This window comes from Cornus florida, unplaced genomic scaffold (genome assembly GCF_030987335.1).
Source record: "Cornus florida cultivar Cherokee Brave unplaced genomic scaffold, ASM3098733v1 CherokeeBrave_3.0.0_Hap2_Chr04, whole genome shotgun sequence".
NCBI classification, from domain to species: domain Eukaryota; kingdom Viridiplantae; phylum Streptophyta; class Magnoliopsida; order Cornales; family Cornaceae; genus Cornus; species Cornus florida.
Genome location: NW_026775574.1, coordinates 104,691,222 through 104,707,635, shown reverse-complemented (window position 1 = coordinate 104,707,635; position 16,414 = coordinate 104,691,222). Strand labels below are relative to the sequence as shown.

The 16,414-nt window shown below is 30.8% G+C and overlaps 1 long non-coding RNA gene and 1 pseudogene across 1 annotated transcript; one reads left to right on the top strand and one right to left on the bottom strand.

Annotated features, from left to right (window-relative positions):
• The first annotated feature begins 11,764 nt into the window (after nucleotides 1–11,764).
• Nucleotides 11,765–12,453, top strand: LOC132304449 (uncharacterized). Its single transcript, XR_009481598.1, has 2 exons — nucleotides 11,765–12,012; nucleotides 12,093–12,453. It is a non-coding gene; the product is annotated as an uncharacterized LOC132304449 (long non-coding RNA).
• Nucleotides 12,454–15,075: 2,622 nt separating this feature from the next.
• LOC132305504 (uncharacterized) lies at nucleotides 15,076–15,841 on the bottom strand (annotated as a pseudogene).
• Between the last annotated feature and the right edge of the window lie 573 nt (nucleotides 15,842–16,414).

Sequence of the window (16,414 nt, the reverse complement as noted above, 5' to 3'; positions counted from 1 at the left end):
GAATTAGAGATTGAGAAGGATTAGTTGTTTCCTTTTCTTTACCTTTATGTTGCCTATAAATATACATGGTCTATGTATATTTTAGGGGTGATTTTTAATGAGAAGGAAAAAGGAATTTATTTTCTCTCTCTAGAAAATTAGGGTTTATGTTCTCATCTAATGGAGGCTCCCACAAGCCTAGTTTTCCAAGGTCATTCATGGAGGCTTATGAGTGATTTCTAAAGGCAAAACAATTACCAAGAAGATGGAGATCCAATAAGAAGGCATCTTGCTAAGGGATCTACAATAAGTGAGAACATTCACTTTAGAGGAGAGATCTAAGGTTTACTCAAACCTTGATGTAAGTATTCAATCTTTTAATTGAGTGATACATCATGTTTTATTTTTGCATAAAACTTGTCTCTATGTAATGAATCAAAATCTATGAATTTAAATCCCTCGAAAAGTTTTTAAAACTAGTACGTTTCCCAACAGTAAGATCGAGAAAGAAGATAACGTGATATATATATATATATATGGAGTTCTTGCCAGAAGAAGAAATGAGTTATGTACCAAGAATTGTCAAAAAAGCGAGGGAAGGTGCTTGGAATGAAGTGGTGAGCTTGTACAAGGAACACCCAGAGGTTCAGAAGCTCAAGATCAATAGATCAGGGGACACCATGTTGCACATTGTGGTGTTGGAAGGGAAAGAAAGCATTGTTGAAGAGCTAGTACGGGGACTGAGTTCCGATATCGAGGCTCTGAAAGTGCAAAATGAGAGAGGGAACACCCCTGTCCATTTGGCTGCATCGTTGGGAAGTGCAAGGATGTGCCACTGCATTGCAAGTAAAGACTCGACGCTGATCGGTGTTCGGAACTATGACGGTGAGACTTCTTTCTTCTTGGCCGCCCTCCGCGGTAAGAAAGAACCTTTTCTTTGCCTCCATTCAATCTGTGGGACGGATTGAGGCTACGAATATTGTAGATGGAATGGTGGTGAAACTGTTCTTCACTCTGCAATCCGCGGAGATTATTTTGGTATGTGACCTTAATTTCTCACACATAATTGAATGTATATGCTCTTTCTGCACTAGTATTGCTTATGAGTAGTTTCACTTATATAACCTAGGGTTGGGATTATTACAAATACATGGTGTTGTGACAGGATCCATATATATTTAATACTGGGAATTTTTTTTACTGCAAAGTGGTAGTAACAAAAGTATATTACCAATATATGAACGTAGTTTGCATATTTACAAATACATTAACCAATTAGGAGACACAAGTTCTAGAATTTTGTCAAATAGCACTTAGGAATTGTTACATCGCACAAGAATTAGGAGACACAACTCGTAGCTTACAACGAAGAATAGAAGAACTTATATCTAGAATTATTTGAATACAGAATATTTTAGAAGCTAGACCCGACAATTATTTTAGTTAATGAATAGAATAGATTTTAATAATCTAGATAATTCTATAAAACGACTAGGAGAAAATCTTGATTATATTAAAGAACAAATGGTACAGAATTCTAGTCCAAATAATTTAGATAACAAGATAATATTAGTTGCAATTAAAGATAAATTAAGTTGAAACTAACCGGATAGAAGCATGCAAAGAACATAGAGATAAAGTTAATAATTAAATCATAGAAATGACTATCGAAACACTCTAATAAGACCCTACAAAAACGCCTGAACACTGGCAAGAACGGGCCAACAAGCCAACAGTTCGAGTCAACTCACAGAAGAAATTGCTAAATTACTGCCGAACCTGATAACGCCCTACAAAAATGCCTGAATACCGGCAAAAACGGGCCAACAAGCCAACAGTTCGAGTTAACTCATAGAAGAAATTGCTAAATTAAAACTATGGCTGCATGTACTGGTTGGATTCAAAAAAATTCTAGAATCTACATTGTCTGGCTAAATAAAATCTATATATTTGATCTTTTTGTCGACCGAAGTCTGTTACCCGAAAGTACTTAAAATACTAAATAGAGATAAGAAAATTTTTAGAATAAAAGCAAACTGGATGATTTATTTCATAAGCAATATATACATGGATACACACTGTTTGTACATGGATACACTCTCACACAATATTTTACAAAAGAGAACACTCTGAAATAAAGAAAATACACTGGGAAACTTTAAAGGTTGGAATGCTTGAGGGCTCTTAGCTGGATTGCTCTAAAACTCGATAACAAGATAATATCAGTTACAATTAAAGATATAAATAGTGATATTAAAACTATTTTTGAAAATCAAAAAATCATTATAAATTATTTAAAATCTCTTAAAACCGATATTCAAAAACTTTTACAATAGTTTTATGAGTACTATTAATCCTGATTATCTAACAGCTTTAGCCGAACTTTATAAAATTGATAAAGAACCCATAAGATTTACAAGTTTTAAAGCAAACGTACAATCAACTAATATACATATTAGACAAAATAATTTTTTAATCCAGTTATTACTCCAGTTGACTGAAAAGGTCAATAAACTTGAAGAAAAATTAGAAGTAATACAAGAAAATATTCCCAGAGAATCTTCTAAAGAATTATTCGAATTATCCAAGGATATAAAGTTATCAACTACTAATCAGTTCTCACCTGTAACCACCAAACATGTAAACTTATTACAACCTCATAAACAAATACCACAATGGTCATTAATTATCCTTAGAAAGCCAAAGAAATAATGAGAGTAGAAGATTTATATGACCATGAACATGATGCTAAAAAATATATAGAGAAAAAAAATGAAGAAAGTAAAGAATAAAGTCACTCTTTATTCCAATAATATACTAGACTTCCAGAGTAAGATACATAATCATTTTAGCCAGCGAAGAATAAGTGTGGTTAACAATCAAGTTATTTTAGACCTTATAACACCCGAAGCCTATCAAGAGTTAAATGATAATAATTTAGAACTTATGCATTTATGTGTCATAATGATAGGATTAGTAGGATTAACCAGAACTGAAATCGAAACTAGAGCACTTATTTATATTTATGATGATCGATGGAATAACCATCAACAAGCACAAATAGCCAGCGCTGAAATAGATTTAGCAGACAATGCCACTATTGTCGGATATGTCCCCAATTATACGATGACCACTAGAGAATTCAGTAAACATATTAAGATCGCTATATCCACAAAAGGATATAATATGATAGGACAATTTGAAAATCTGTTCGGCAGTCATTTCTGTGATTTAATTGTTAATTTTATCTCTATGTTCTTTGCATACTTATATCCGGTTAGCTTCAACTTAATTTTGGTATCAGAACCTATACTGTTTTGTTAAATTTTATTTCTATATAAGATCTTTTGTTTGAAGAAATCTTTAAGTCCATATTAATCTATTGAGCAATTTTAATTCCATATTTAATAGTTTGTTCACGGATCTTTTGCAAGTTTATTTCAAACTCTAAGGTTAATATAAAATAAAAGTATTGTTTTGGGTCTTTAATTATAATATAGTTTGTTGTGTGGTACAAAGTATAAAGTGGAATCCATTTTAGAGAAATATTTTGGTGGTCCATCCAATTATTGAAAATTCAAAACCTTATCCCCATTATATTGTAGTATTTAGGCCTTAAGCCCATGTATTAGTAAACATTCCTTTAATATTTGATAGAGTCAAAGTCATAATAATATCTTAACAAAATGCCTATATGTACCGGCCATTCATTTACTATTCATTTACCTAAACTACTTTTATTATTTTTATATATGTAAGTATTACTTTGGTACAAAGAGCTACCTCTCTTATGCCTATAGGTACCAATCTTTGTGCAGACCATATCATCTTGTATCACTTTCTTTGCACACAGACATGGTCTCCCCAAAAAATGGTACCTATCTATGCACAAGAGTAATAAGTACATTTACAAAAGTGGTACTTAAAATTCGTAAGATTAGTTTGGAGAATGAATAATGTTTTTCAACGTACACATTAACATTTTAGTCAATTTTATTTTTTTGAAAGATTATGACTTTGACTCATCAAATGAAAAATATGAGTCCATAAGTCCATGTGGCTGTAATATTCCCTATGACTTTAATGTTAAGTAATTATATGTATCTGTACAAAATTAAGAATATATATATATACCACACACATTTTGTTAAGTTATGAAATGGCACTAATTGATTTTATAAATTAATTATGTCAAGAAATTAAGATGCACTCGTACGTACAATATAAATGGTTAGTTTATGTCATTAATTTAATTCACACATTAATTTATTTAATTGACATTATATTTATGAATGAGTTTCGATCCTTGACAGATTTGGCATTTCAAATAATTGTTAGATATGACAACCTTGTGAACTACGTGGATGAACAAGGACGTTCGCCTCTCCATGTTCTTGCCAGCAATCCTTCTGCTTTCAGGAGTGGGAGTCATCTCGGAAGGTTTACACAATTCATTTATCATCATTGTAAGTCTAAATTTGTCATTTTAGTTTTATACCATGCATAAATATACTTTTAGGCAGAAGAACCAATTCAAAAATTAGTGGAATCTTTATAGAAAACAGCTTTTTTATTAACATAATATATATATATATATATATATATATATATATATATATATATATATATGAAACGTGCATGTCCCTTAATTATATACGTACTTAGAGTAGTGTGGTGGTATTCAAGCCCAAGAGTTGGGGTCTTTAATGGAATATTTTTAATTGGTCATTTATGCATGATATAATGATGTGGAGGTTCCGCTTCCTTATATTTTATATTCAAGGAATTCTCTGCAACTACTTGGATTTATTTTTCATGTACTTAATAACGGCTCTTATTTGTAAAGGTATATTCGTTGATGAGCTCAGGGTGGAAACTAGCCATGACCAACTGGATCCATTGGAGCCTTCTGAAGACGCAGAGATTAATCCAACCAGTACTCAAGAGAACTATATTGGTGATATATATATATATATATATATATATATATATATATATTATGTTTTTTTATGATTCACATATTGTAAATATTGCTCTATGGTTGCGAGTGTTAGCCTTAAACTTGAGTTCTTGAGCTGAAAATTTTGTATATTTTCAGTGTGATTGGTTTCACCGTGATTATCTTTAGGTTCAAGCATAAAAATAAACTTATTTCTGTTTTATTTTTTTCTTTCTTGTGTGTATGGATTGCTGAAATAAGCGATGTTTTTTTTTTTTCACTGTTAGTTAATTTCGAAAAAAATACTCAAAAGAATGACGAGAAAGTATATGACAATGGACAAGTTAATCGAAAACAACAAGTTGAGTTTTTTTTTTTTTTTTTTTTAAAAAAAACAAATTAGAACCCCACATGCGATATTCATCTCGTTAATATACTAAGGATTGACTTTAAAGATGGTAAGGTGATTTTACTTGGTGTTCCACCTCAATCTCTTAATATATTCAATGGAAACCATTATAATTAATGTTCCAAACTCTGTTTAATTAATTAATTAATTGGTTTCCATTAAATATATAAAGTATAAGGTAACTAATTAATAATATATTTTTCTTGTTGATAGCATGAACTAAGTATATAGACATGCAAACTTTGGAAGTATATATTTTGGTCATTAATTAATTCTATTATATATACTGCATTTCAGCATCTAGAGGACGCCTACATGGCACGTGCATCAACCTATTATCAAAGCTAATGAAAGTATTTGGTACGTATAGTATGATCCATGCATATAATTAAGGTCGTCAACGATTAATTAATCTTTCTTGGGGCTAACTATATATATACACATAAGTATATCTAACATGTAGTAGTACAATTAATATTAATTAATTACTTGCTTTAATTATGTTATTTGTTGTGGTATATACATATATACTTATATATCCAAGGCCCTTCGGTGATGTGGAAGATTAAGAAAGAAAAAGAGAAGCACACATGGTCCGCCCAGGTCATGAAACAACTTCTCAAACGTGAACACCAACATTCGTTGCCATACAAAGATGGCAACCCAAGGCCCTTCGGCGATGTGGCGTCTAGCTGCCATGCTTAGAGAACAAAACCCTTCGTTTGCTGGTGGCGTCTATGCATTGCGGATGCAATGGGAAATCAATTGGTACCAGGTACATATACATACATACATATACGTGTATTTATGATATTAATCATATCTTCGGGGTTGAAAAATAAGGGTGTGAAAAGTATCTTTTTGTATGAAATGATACATGATAAATTACACTTATACATTCCCATGTTCTTTATTTTGGCTGTATTAGATAATGAATGGAACCGAAAATAGGATGCATCCAATTGTTTTAAATAAGTGTGGAATTGATGATGTCGATGTTATTTTATATATGAATTTAGTAGGATGTGTCTTTATCGGTGGTGTTGTGTGTAATATGGTTAATTATATACTACTATGAGTAATGGTATTTAGTAGGGGTGGCAATTGTATTTAGTAGGGGTGGCAATTTGTATTCATGAGTTATAATCTATCGTATCGATATAAGGGTATTATACTAAACAGTTCAACATGAACACGACCCGTTTAATAAATGGGTCAGTAACTCTCAATACTAACTCAACCTGTTTTATATATATTATATTATTTAAAGATCAATGCTAAGGACCGTCACAGTCGCTGTTCTTATTGGTGAGTTCATTAATTACAAGTTTCTCACTTTTTATGAAATATTAAAACTATATTTGTTTTTGGTCAAAACAGCCCTTTTAAGCCTTTCATCAGTCTCTTCAGTTCTCACTTGATGAAGTTTACATATATATAGTATATTTAGCATATATATATATATATATAAAGCATTACAACATTACTTTCCTCTCTTTTTTTTTTTTTTTCCTGATCCGTATGCCTATATATGTGTATATATATATATATATATGCATGTATATATATATATGTGTGTATATATATATATGTGTATATATATATATATATGCTAGTTTATATATTTATATGCAATCCTCTCAACCATGAATTCATATAGAGAATAAATATATATAAAGGTTAAATGATAATTAAAAATAAAAGAGAAGAAAGAATACACTCACATATTGTCACATATTGTTAGGTATTTATATTTATAATATATAAAAACACCAATATGTGAATGAAGGGCGGATGAATGGGAAGAAATGCAAATGAAAGGGATAAGGATAGTTTTGTCCATAAAAATATATATTTTAGTATCTTATAGAAAGTAGAAAACATCTAATTAAGGAATGCATTAATTATAATTCAACTCACCAATAAAAACAGACTGTAAATGAGCAGTTGCTAGGGCGATTGTCTTTAGCATTCCTCTTATTTAAATTATTAATAATACTCAATAAAATAATAAATACTAAAAAAATATAAGTTTTAATCAACCAAATTACTATATAATCCTAGTCTACAAAATATTAAATTATAACACACAAGTTTATATAGTAATTTTGGAACTTAAATAGAAATTTAGTTATGACACATATAATTAGACGTGTACTTTTCGACACAAATACGACACAATTGGCTAAATGAATTAATCGACCCGTTTATGATCCAAACCCGTTTTAACTTGTATCGTGTTAGCAGGTCGTGCCAAATTTTGCCACCCCTACTATTTAGGCCAATTAGTTTAATCTATTTGTCTAACAGAAGGGTTTTCTATACATTTGATATAATTGATAAGATCAAATATGAGTCTTATTCACTATATGAAGAGATAAAAGCCTTAAAAAATATGTTTGAGAATTTGAATTAAGAATCATTTTTCTATCCATTTGACGTTGTGGATGGGATTCATGTTTGACCTTATCCATTACTTCATCCCAAAATGCTTGGCCTTCTTTCCTTTTTGAATGTCCTAAAATACATGTTTCATTCCAAAAATGAATATATTATCTTTTACAACATTGTCAAACTATCTTTTTTACATTAATTTGACTGAAAAAGTATATTAATTGTTTTGTCTTTTAAAAAGGATAAATTTAAAAATTTACTCTTATTAAATTTATAAAATAATAATAAAAATCCACTACTATAAAAAAGTTAGACTCCCCAAAAACTCAATAATTTTGGTACAGATTGGAGTTTAAGGGAGGCAAGACAGCACACCAAGTGTTCATCGAAACACACAAGAACCTCTTTCATGACACTGTTTACCAGTTTGACCGCACTTTTATACATCATATATCGTCCATCGATCATATAAAGCGTCCACGACGATAGGCAGTGGCAGACGTGTCAAACTTAGAATCCATCACTGTATTTTCTTTTATGTTTTATATAATTTATAATTTTTGAGATTCAAATAAATTGGCTTCAACTATTATTGTCATCTCTCTTATGAGAGTTTCTTTAAAGAAACCATGTAATCAGATTTCTATGTAGCAAAAATTAATAAAAGATCTTTGTTATCTTAAATCCGTGTTTTATACTTGAGGTAAGTTACTAAAATTCCTGAACTATATTCGGATTTGCAAGTAATATAGTTGAATTAGATTTTGTGCATAATAAGATTTATTATAAATAGTATAGTTTAATTATAAGTTAATCATGTTAGAAAATATAATTATAAATCTATTTATTTCTACTTTTATGATAAACTGATACTAATAATAAAAAAAAGGTAAATGGTATAATTAATATTTAGATAAGAGAAAATATAATAAAAATAATTTAATAAGAAATGACAAATTTAATGAGAAATGGTAAAATAGTTTTTTGTGATGGGTTGGTCTCGATTGCAACAAATCAATAGTTTGGCAAGGGCATATTTGTAAAATAGCAATAGTTTAAAGGCTTTTTTTGCACTTTACCCTTATATATATTCTGTTTTGTAATTTTTTTATTTTTTTTATTTATATGTGTTTTTATACCTAAGCAAAAAACTCACAAACTCATTATTTGAGACTTTGGTTCATTGACAATTATTAGACCCTATGTTGATGAACTCATGAACCGATAGCAGGGGTGCACCTAATTTTGGTTCCTATAGTTCTCAGAATTAGAACCGGAAGCATTCCCAATGATTCCTAGAAATTGGAACCGAAACCGTAACCTTTAAAAAATAATAATAATAATAATAATAATAATAATAATAATAATTTAATGACTTTAAACCCAATTTTTAGTGCATTTTGATATATAATATTGTACATGAAAACATACATTTATTATTTATCTTTCTTTGTAGACATCAATAGGTGTATATATTAGTAATTATATAATTAAAAACATAATATATATAGTTATTATACAGTTCTTGTTCCTAACGGTTCCGATTCTCAAGTTTGGAACCCGAACTGGAACCGTTCCCAATTGTTCTTAGAAATTGAACTAGAACCAAAACTGAAGCACCGATTCCGATTCCTAATTGTTTCACCGGTTCTTTGTGCACCCCTAACCTATAGCTTAGAATCTATCAAGAGAAAATCTTCAATAATACTCTTAAAAATTTTAAAAAAAAATTATTGATTGGCATAATTAGTGATAAAAGGTTGCCATTTTTATCCATTTATGTGTTATGCGTGTTTTGTTTCCTATTTGTAGCCCAATGAATTTTGGACTTGGATCTTATAAGTTAATTTTTTTCTAAGTTATTCTGAGTTGAATTATCTGCAAATTGACACGTGACATTTAAAATCTATTTACTACTTATGTTAAACTACGCCAACTAATTTAAAGATTTTGAAATAAAAAAAATTCACCATAGTTTAACGAGTTAACATCATTCTGTCTCCCTCATATTTTCCAAAAAAGATCGCTCATCCTCTCTCTTCTTGCTTATTCCCACGATTGGGGGAATATTTCGCACCAAAAATGAATGTGCAAATTGAAAGTCTCTGTAATGGATTTTGCAATTTAAATTTCGAAAAAAAGATAAATCTTGGGGAATATTTCACACCAAAAATGAATGTGCAAATTAAAAGTCTTTGTGATAGAATTTGCATTTTAAATTTTGAAAAAGAGATGAATTTTGTAATTTAGATTTCAGAAAAAAAGAGTGAAAAAAGAGATAAATTTTGCAATTTAGATTTCAGAAAAAGAGAGTGAATCAGAACGATTTTGCAGTTTAAGAGGAGTAATGATACTTGCACCGATTTATTGCACCAAATTGTTGCCCCGAATATTTTTGATTGATTATTTATGAATAGTACATGTAAGTGGAATATCCCACTTCTTTATTTATGCAATTTATTGTAATGAATTGTCAAACCTATTTATTTTAATTGGTTTATTTATGCATAAATAAAGAAGTGGGGCCCTCCACTTACATGTACTATGCATAAATAACCAATCAGAAAACATTCGGTACAACAAATCGGTGCAAGTATCATTATTAGAGAGGGAGCGATCTTTTTTGGATAAGATGAAGGAGAGAAAACAATGTTTAAGTCGTTAAAGTATGAATAATTTTCCTTATTTAAACGGTACAGTTTTCAAACTTTGATAAATTTTTTTTTATCTCAAAACGTTACAGTTTTCAAACTTTTTTTAAATTAGTTGACGTTGTTTGATATATTTTAAATATCACGTGTTCATCTGCAAAAAATTCTAAGTTAGGATAATTTAGAAAATATTTAAGTTAGAGAATTGTAAATTTTTGCTACATTTGGAATTAAAATCAAATGCCCAACACTACCAAAATTCTGCAATGTCTATAAAAATCAAACGTCAGTCAAAAGCTACATGCCACAATAGCTAGGGCAGAAAAATAATAATAATAATAATAATAATAACAATATAAATCAGAAATAAAAATTTTATTTGAAACAGCCACAATTGTTGAATTATAATAGGTAATTAAAAAATACCTAATACAAAAAGATTTGATGGTTGAAAACTAATTAGGAAGATATTTAAAAATGCACACCCAAGTGCAAGGTGGGGAGTTAATGGTCATAAAAAAAATAAAATAAAATAAAAATTGCAAATGCAGTACTATTGAATTGATATGGAAAATAATTATTGCACCGAGTTACAGTCAATTGTTAGACTTATTCTTTTAATTGGTTAATTATGCAACAAATAAAGAAGTCACTTAATTATATTTGATATAAATAACCAATTAAAAATTATTTAGTTAGGCAATTTATCACAAGTATTCAGTGATAATTCACTGTTATAACAAATCGATGCAAGTATCATTACTGATCATACAAAAATAATAGTTGTATATTCGGACACTATTAACCTAATTAAAGAAGATAAAAAATTAAAAATATTATACACTTATAGTCAACATTTATATATTCAGAAACTATTAATAATTACCTATAAGAAAATGATATTATTGACTACTTTAATATCCGACTTAAAATGTAGTGTCCGGTTTCGACTCTTTGCACCTACTAATCTAACTTCTAATCCTTCTTGCCTTGTAATATATATATATATATATTCGACTTAAAATGGACATAGATAAAATATGACATGGTTATTTTAAAATTTCAACCTAAATCGGCATCATTATTATTCTCATTTGTTCCCATAAAATACGTTATAGATTTTTATTTGTCAGGCTAAATAACAAAACTCTTAACTATATATTGTAATATATTAAAAGGAAGTTTATGTAACATAATCTTTTATATTTAAAATTTACTAATTAATTTTCAAAATTTTAAAAAATTGTGTATAATAAATACAAATCAGTACCCAATATAAACAATGTTAATTTTTTGTGAAATAAAATACCAAAAAACAATTAAAATATAACCCCAAGGAAGTGAACGTGTTAAAAAATAATAATAATAATAATAATAAATAAATAAATAACCTATGAATTCACCGTTCACATCAATGGTGAAGTAATGCAAGCATTGACCCATCCTACAAATCTAGGTGGGAAATTTAGGAGAGTGACGGTCTGAATGATGAATTCCCAATTGATTGAATCGAAAGTTTTCTGCAAGGCAATCTTAATAGCACATCTTGGGGTACCCGAGTCCAAATGATAACAATGAAAGAGTTCTTGGGCTAAAAGGATATTGTCACTGATGTTTCTGTTTGGTATGAATTCTTTCAGGTACCTTACCATCATGGCTTTGTTATCTTTTCACTGTTTTCTCTCTGTAATCATTCAATTTATGTTTGTCTCACACGCAGTTTCAGTGTTAATCATTATTGATTCTAATTCAGCAGACCCTAGAAACTGATGGGACTTTCTTTTATTTTATCTATCGAATCCGCTATAAAGATGTATATCATCACACTAGGGTTTCAAGGTTTCTTGTTGGTGTGATTTAATAGTATACAATGAATTCAAGACTGAGGTTGTAGGTTTCTGTATATGAAGTTTTAGTAATCTGGAATTAATGGGTTTCATTCAGTTCAATTTCTTTAGTGATGAAGATAGGGTTTGTTAATGTATAACGGAAGAATGTTCATTCATTTTGGAATTTGGATTAAGTGATCTTGTTTACTTCTGGGGATAGAGTTGAGAATTGAGTTTGTGTTTTTCAATTTATGAATGTTTTGTCTTCTGGAATCAATGAGTTCTGTTCGGTTTATTGCTTGACAGAGTTTATTTATTTAAATTTTTTTTTTTAATTTTTTTTAATAGTTGTAATGTTGTGTTTTCCGCTGTATCTTACCCTCAAATTGATTTGGGATGTTTTATTTTTAGACCCCTTGGCCCTTGGACTGTTGATAAAACTATGAAAAACTATTAACTTAAATGCATTTTGACGCTGTTAAACAAAAGAGTTAGAGAACAATAACTTCTTGGTTAATTTGCAGGGAGTGAGTGCTGAAATATCTCAGTTGAGAGATGGTAGTGGCTCAAAACTGAGAGAATGGGATTAAGAGGGGCTTTAGGATACTAATAGTATTTGGTGAAGAAAAGGATAAGAGTAAATACACTATTCTACCTACGCTGATAAAATTACAGAAAGCTTAGAAACTGTTAACTCATTTTTGGCTGTTAAGCCTGACCTTTGCTTCTGGACTGCATAATAGACACCGCTTTTTTCTGAAGTGTCTGTTGATTTGAGCATGCATATGGACTTGATATTAGGAAATGAGTTAACTGTTTAAGGCATTTTGTTTCTTCGTTAATCACATGAATAGGATTTGGTGGCAAAAAGCGATGTCATTGGATGGTTCCCTATTACCTTTTGTGTTGTCTTGAGTTATTAGTCTTATCAAGTGATATTTCAACTTCTACATAACGTCTATCATCTTGGTTTGTAGGAATCCTCAAAATACTTAAAATTTTGTTTGTTTCTTTGATAGGATAAAAGGCTTTATTTTCTAAAACTACACTCGTTTATAAGTATGTCTAATTATGGATTTAGAATGAGTTCATAAATGACCTAGGTTTGATTAAGTTTTTCAATAATTTGGTTGCTCGATTAATCGAACTTCTTGATGGGCTGATTGAATTTTTAAACAAATTATAAGTTGAAAAACATGGAGCTACGACCAATCTTGGGATTGATCAAACCTATCAATCAAAGGTCTACAGAGGCAATGATCGATAGCTTGATCTAAGTTACTTGGCTTATCTATTGAAGGCTACCGAAGTAAACTTGATTGATTGAACATATTGGTTGGTTGATTGAATGTAGCAGATTGGAAACTTACAAAATTTAATAAATTTGTTTTAATCTTTTTCATATAGGACTCCTATATTGACCATGAGTATGGGGTTATAGTCAGTCTAGGGTATTAATTACGCATTATTAAAATTTATAAATTTTAGGGAGGGGAAGATTTGAGTATTAATCTAGTTTTCATACAACTCCATACTCTATTTGATTTATAGTCAGTCTAGGGTATTAATTACGCATTATTAAAATTTATAAATTTTAGGGAGGGGAAGATTTGAGTATTAATCTAGTTTTCATACAACTCCATACTCTATTTGATTTATTGATCAAAACAAGGAGCAAATTGGAAAATATTTTAGCAATCTGCAATCGTGTATTTTTGTGAAGAACAAGGAATTTAAAAACCATAAAGAGCAGACTAGTGGGTGATCAAGTTTGTTGATTGACCAGCAAGCAGAGCCCGAGGTGGAACATCTGGTGTGAGTCTGGATGAGAGGTAACTAGTTAACTATAGGGTTTAGAGTTAGGTACCAAGTGTTGTAAAATATTTCACTATAGTGGATTGTTCATATTTGGACCCAAGTTCCTGTAGTTTTTCCATTTCAAGGGTTTTCATGTAAAAGTCTATGTTTCTGCTTTGCTTTCTATTCATTGCTTTATGTGTTTGTATTTGTGATTGAGACGTGGTAACTGAATAATCTGAAAATTGAGCAAAGTTTAACTGAAATTTGAAAAGTCTGCTATTCACAGAAACAGTTTTCATAAGACCTATTCACCGCCCCCTCTAGGTCTGAACTGAACCATTCATACAATGATGTATCATAACCTAGGTGCTGGTTTGTTTACTCATGGCACCCTGCCACCCTCTTATATTTGTTCCACGTACTTTAGATTGGCTGCTGTAGGGATTACTGATTAGTCAATTAATATATTTGTAATACTTGGTTGGTTTGGACATAATCATTTAACATGCTAAAAACTCCTGGAGAAGGTCTATTAACTTCTTAGTTTAAGCTACTTAAAAGACTGTTTTTGTGTACCTTGAAATCAATTATTTATGAGGATTACAAAACACTAATTGCCAATATTGTCACTGAATTGCAAAAGACACTGATTGGCAATTCTATTTTGCGGTTCATGATGCAAGGAATACATTGTTGAAGAAAACCAGACTTGGGATAATACAAGTATAATCACTTTAATGAAAGAAATTTCCTTCATTGTTTTATAAGAAAATTCCGTATGTTCCTGTGTTACAATTAAGGGTCTCACTACTCAGAACTACATCAAGCATCCAACATGGTCAATTTTGATCCAACAAAGGCTTCAATTTTGCCTCAATATCCCCCAATCGGGGTCTAGCAGCTCACTCCATGCCTCAATAAACTGTCTGCAATTGCTTTTGCAAAGTGTAGTTGTTTACATCGTCTTCATCACTTTCATAGTTTTGGAATAATGATTGTAGCCCAATGCTTTGTTTGTTTTCCTGTTCTGCTGGCTTCTTACTATTAGAAACCACAGGAGGTTTCTTGACAACATTAAATTTGGTTTCTTGTTTCTGTCAGACAATCTGTTGGGTTATTAGGAAGCTCTTCAGAGACCTTTCTCTTCTTTAAATCACTAGTCAAATCTTCTTCTTCATCATCATCATCATCATCATCAAGATCTTCGTCATGGATTCTTTTTTGGACAGGGAGTCTTGATCCTTGAAATATTGATTTTATGAGCGCTTCATCCTCCTCTTCCAACTTCTTTTCCTTTTCCTCCGCCGCGCTGCAAAACCTCAAGCATCACATCTACACTGACAGTTGCCTGTCTCGACTTCATGGACTTCATCTCATCCAGTGCAGCAAGGATATCCATCTCTCTTTTCGAGTCCGAGGTTCTATTCTCCAAAGATTTCATTGCGTCGCCCATCTCTTCAGAATCCCTTTTCTGCTTCTCCTTGTCCGCTTCCTCGTCCTCTGCGCGCCAAGGTTCGAAATTCCTTGTTGCACCTGACTCGACTACATAGTCTGAATTTTGAGGGTCTGTCTTCATCGCAATCTCAGCTGATCACCTGGTGCATTTGAAGTAGAACCTAAATATTTGGATACCCAAGTATGTCTCGCCATTGACGTCTTCTTTACGGGAATTGAACTTGGTGCCCTTGTATATATAATTTCCACAGGTGTTGCAACGGATGCTCATGGGGAGCATCATCCTCACCTTTATCTGCTGGTTCTTCGGCTGTCTCCTCGGAGGTATCTTCGCCGGATCGAAGTCCGGCGGGTAGTACTTATTCAAAACTTTTCTCTCTGCCATCTCTCAACCGATCAATCAAAATTATTTGTAGAGAGAGAGAGAGAGTGATACTACAACTGCAGATATTGATATACAAAGAGAGAGAGTAGCTTCTTCCACTAATCTATGCGTCTGCCTCTGTCAATAAAGATTGTTCAATTATGGAGAGATTGAACGGAATTTGCGGAGTTCTATGATCTCTCTTATTTCTAAGATCAAACCCTTTTAATTAATTACCATATAAGAGGTAATGTAGTTTATATATCATGTGTGGAGAGCAAGTCATTACCATATAAGATAATGATATATATGATAATGAGGGTAGGTTAAGACAGTTAACAATATATATTCTTACAATAAATATATATATATATATAATATATTTTTCTTGTTTTGTTGATAGCATAAACTAATTAAGATATATACACATGCAAACTTTGGAAGTATATATTTTGGTCATTATGATTATTATTATTATTATTTTTTACCTGACAAACCTTAACCCACGAGAAGAGGTCCAGATCAGTGCGAATATCATAAATACATGGGGCGATGACAGAAGGGCACCAAGAACCCACTTGGAGAGTTTCCACA